Here is a 5,365-nt window from a genome sequence, read left to right as displayed (position 1 = left end):
ACGGTGCGGGAGTACGAAGTGCGTTACCAGCGTTTAAGGGACCGCGGCGAGGCATACACAAATTGGTTAGATCGAATTCCTCGCGAACAGTACGCACTGGCCTTTGATGGCGGGTACCGATGGGGTCACATGACGACGAATCTAGTGGAGTGCATCAACTCAGTATTGAAGGGTGCCCGCAATCTTCCCATTACTGCTCTTGTGAAGGCAATATTCTACAGACTAAATGAGTTGTTCACCCGTAAAAGAGCAGATGCCGAAGCCCGGATCAATGCTGGCCATGTGTTTTCTGAGATAGTGACATCGAAGTTGCATGCAAACCAACTTGCATCAGGAAACATCCAGGTTAGTTGCTTTGACCGCCAGAATGAGGTCTTTGAGGTTCGTGAGATGCCAAGTGGGCTAGAGTTTGCTGTTGATTTACGTAGCCTTCGATGTGACTGTGGTGAGTTCCAAGTGGACCGAATCCCTTGTCGACATGTATTTGCATGTTGTGCCAACCAACGACTTGATTGGCGACTTTATGTTCATGATGTGTATAAGATGGAGCAAGTGCGGCGGGTGTACCGAGCACGGTTTAGGCCACTAGGTAATCCCACTACATGGCCTGCTTACAACGGACCTCGGTTCATACCGAATCCATACATGCGACGTGTGTCAAAAGGTCGGCCCAGGATGACGCGTTTTCTGAATGACATGGATACGAGGATGTTACGTCGTCCTAGGCGATGTACTCTATGTGGTGCTGAGGGACATAGTCGAAGCAGATGCCGTCGGTCTATTGGTTCAAATACCAACAGAGAAGCCCCCTAGGTTCACAGTTTTAATATGATATTGTGTAATAAAACCTGACTGAGCAAATTGAGGTAACATGACCTGCTATTTGTAACCTTATCATTAATGACACTCTAGTATTATGACATATCTGTAGCATTGTATAATATGATGGTTAATACATCAACTGAGAAATATCTGTAGTATCATAGTAAGGTTTTAAGAGACATTATTACATGCTCCAGATGGCTAATATATCAATAATGTCCAACACATTTTAAGTACTCTATACAAGGTCCAACACATACAAATAAGCATTGACGATAAAATATTTTCATCGTTACATAATTTCAACTCCAATACAAATAACTATAAACACTACATAAAGTCATCAGTACATAATGTCTACCAAATACATATAAGTACATAATGTCTAACAAATACATATAACCCATAAAATTACATAAAGTCATCAATACATAAAGTTTAACAAATACAAATAACTCTAAACAAAAGAAAAGAACTATTTTCTCAATTTCCACTTTACATCCTTCACAAAGCTCTTGCATTTCTTGGCCGCCTTTTTGAAGACAGAAGGGGTGAAACGATTAGCACTCCGACGTGGCGGATCAATCCTCAGATTATAACCTTTGACGTTGTCATCTGGACTGCGTGCCTGACCTGTAAAGGATTCTCAACAAACAAGTATGTGCAGCACGTTACATATTCATATACCAACATAAATACCACAAAGAAAGAAGCAAAATCCAACAACATAATGCCATATATGCAAAGAAAGTGAATAACTCATGGAATATGCAATGTAAAATAGTAAACATAATACCATCGTTGCGAGATTCTTCATCCTCATCGAACTCTTCAATTTCATCGTCGTCGTCATCGCCCTCTTCATCCGGGTCATCTACTAGATACGCATCGGTTTCTTGATCGAGTGCGTTAGTATCTTCCTCAATGAGTCCCATGTTACATCGGTTAGGATTTTGACTATTTAGAACACCTCGTCCACCCTCACTCCTACTAGAGTCAACAGAAACAAAGCCTCCAGAAGCAACGGATGAGGTATGGCCTGGATACCTTGCATCCAACGAATACCTGCCAGGCATAAACTCAGGCTGCTGGCCATATTGTGAATGTGCTCCATCTGCAGACATGAACCCAAGCAACTGGCTAAAAGAAGGTCCCTCACCTATTTCAAACTGTGACATACCCCAATGTTGTTGCTGTACTGGATATGATGGGCTGAACTGTGTCTGAGGTAGATACTGGGTTGAGGCTTGAGGTTGTTCTTATGGAGGCGGAATTGCAGGTGATATATGTTGCTCCTGCTCTTCATTGTCCTCATCCATATCCTGACTACCCTCATCGGTTTCTTCATTACCCTCATCCATATCCTCATTGCCCACATCCAGATCCTGGTTGCCTTCATCATTCTCTTCACCCGCAAGATTCGACAAGGCTAAGCGGGACCCATATTTTGATCGGTACCAGTTCAGGTAGGTATCCAACGGATGCTGTGAAGGCATGGGAAGTTCAGAAAGGACGTAGTGATACCTATTGGTCCAATGCATTACCCATTTTGAATGAGTCGGTGTCGTGGCCCAGTTAAGATTTTTAGGTCCAGTAAGAATCTCTCCATGCGCCTTATCCAAATTCTGTTCCTGAGAAGGTATACCGTGAACGAAACTGAACTGTCGCCTTAACCTATCCGTGGCATGCCACTCGACACATTCAAACGACACCAACGGAACTGTCGCGTCCAGATAACCGATTGCATGTATATTTCAGCAGTCGCGCTCCAGATAACCGATTGCATGTATATTTTAGCAGGAATTATATTCGGATCCACACGATCCACAGCATAGGCAACCCAGACAAACTGAAAAATTAAAGAAAAATCATGATTACAACCCACAACACATAACTCCAACACAATGACTGATAATTTTGTCTAAGCCCAATATTCAATATAGTAATGCTTATTTAATTAAAAACACACCTGGCCTTCCTGAAGTTCATCAAAGGCCTTCCTAAAGTGAGCTAGCTTGAGATATCTATATCGTCGGTCACCACGCTCCCAATTACGCCACCTAATACGATGTCATCAACTAGCGCAAATGAATCTTAAATATAAAGAAATTGATACATTGTAACATAATATTACCTGTTTGCAAGTGGAAAACTGCGGGGTTCTCTAGGAAGCGGCGATAGATATGGCAATCGGATCCAAGCCCAACCCAGCAGCAGTGTTAGTGGACCATCTATTTTCTTACAGTTATAACGAGATGCCCTGCATAACGCCCTGTAAAGGTGTGCTAGGCATGCCGAACCCCAACTATATTGTCCAATATTGACAAAATCACGAAGCAAGGGTAGAAATTTCCAGTGCACACCTGCCCCAGACTTATCCCCAAACAGTATCGTCCCAATCAGCAACATAATGTGACACCTCACATACCTAGTAATTAATGACAATCTAATATTATAACATGTTTGTTGCATTATATAATACGATGGTGAATACATTAATAGAAAAACATCTAATGTAGCATATTAGGCTATTATGAGACAATATTACATAGTCCACATGGCTAATACATAAATAACTTCAGCAACATAATATGACACCTCACATACCTCTGTATACTGATTTCGTCAGTCAATTCTAAATTCTCTTTTAGATTTCGCAGCCAGGTCAGTTTTATGCAGCTTGATCTACAGTCCTCTCTACGAGGTGCAACCCCAAATTGAAGCAGACACTCCGCCTCCATGGCTTCAAAACTACTCATTGTCATCCCTGTGACTGGAAGACCATCCGTGGGAAGACCAAGTATTAGAGCCACATCTTCAAGAGTCACGGAACATTCACCAATGGGGAGGTGAAACGTATGTGTGTCTGGGTGCCAACGTTCGATTAGAGCATTTACCAATGCTTTCTGACACTGAACTATCCCAATCTGAGACACATGATAGAACCCAGTAATCCGTAAATGCTCCTCCACCCTATCGTTGTACCGATCCGGAGGAACTGGGTGGTTACATGTCAACATTCTTAATTTCTACAAAAAAACATAACAAATAACTAGTCATATAATTAACAGTTACTAACTTACCATCATCAATCATTTCAGTAAATCCATATATAACTAATTCTTTTAACTTCTAAAATTATTGAATTAATCCTTAAAATTATTAATAATTAAAAATAAAAGTCATGACCTATACACTTATTTATTCTTAACGAATATTCTCAACAATATTACAACAATTTAAATATTATCTAATACTAATTACTCATCTGTGAAACACATTTTTCCCTCAATAACAAAAAATATATACAATCAGTATATGCCATCATCAACAATTCTACACAACATTAACATTAACATTCATATTCTAAATACTATAAAGATTGTCATAATTAAAAAAATAGCATGGCTTAATTAAAATATTCCTATTAATCATTAAACATCAACATTTTTATCAGTCATAATACCAATAACAATAACATAAACATTTAAATTCTCCTCTAACAGTTATACTTACTTTTTTTAAATCAATATTTAAATATGCTTAATTAACTAAAACATATAATTATACTACAAATTAATAAAAAATTAAAAAAATATCAACATTGTCTACTGAATAAGAGATCTATTTACTTCTTCTTTTATACCAACCGAAATCTTTCCTTTTCATCATTAATAATGATTATATTTTCCTATTAATAATAATATTTTTAATTAAAAATCTGCAAAAAAAATTTAAATAATTTTAAAAATATTGAAATATAAACTGCATCTATTTTTCCATATATCACATGCATCATTTTTAACCAACAATCACCATCATAATAATAAAATTCTTAATATTAATAATTATAAATATAAATAAATTTCTAAATCTTACAAAAAATTAAAAAATACTTACATAATCAGGATCACTAAGATAATGAATAATATGAAGCTCACATCGATCAACATCTTTAATTTTATATTTTTTGGGCATGATTGCTTGTTCTCCACCATGCAAGGATGAGTTTCAGAGATGAAGAAGAAGGTTTGAGAGTGAAGTGTGTGTGTTTGGTTTTCTGATGGTGAGAGAAGAGCTTGTTGGTCTCTTTCTTTATTCAAACTGCTGCACCGTTCGGGGGAAACGTGGAGAGCGACGCGTGTTACATGCCAAAACCAACTCGGACCGTGCGTTTAGCTTCTTCAGAAATCGGACGGTCCGTGATGAGCTGCAACTCGGAGGGTCCGAGTTCCAAGCCTGCTACAGTGGATTGCATGCAACTCGGAGGGTGCGAGTTGGTGTTAGCACTCGGAGGGTCCGAGTAGTTCCCCCCTGACACCACCATTTTGTGCATCACTCCCTTTCCCCATATCTCCGCACTTCACCACCTCATGACCCATATGTAAATTAATTTCCGTCAAATTGAAGTTGGAGTAAACATATCACATGATGATACAATAAAAGTTTGCATTAACTTTTCCTGACATCAAAACTCCCGATAATAATTTTTAAATACTAATAAGTTAAAAAAATTTAAAAATTATTTATTATTTTATTTCAA

The sequence above is a fragment of the Arachis duranensis genome, chromosome 1, assembly GCF_000817695.3.
Source record: "Arachis duranensis cultivar V14167 chromosome 1, aradu.V14167.gnm2.J7QH, whole genome shotgun sequence".
NCBI lineage: Eukaryota > Viridiplantae > Streptophyta > Magnoliopsida > Fabales > Fabaceae > Arachis > Arachis duranensis.
Note: the sequence above shows the minus strand (reverse complement) of the source record.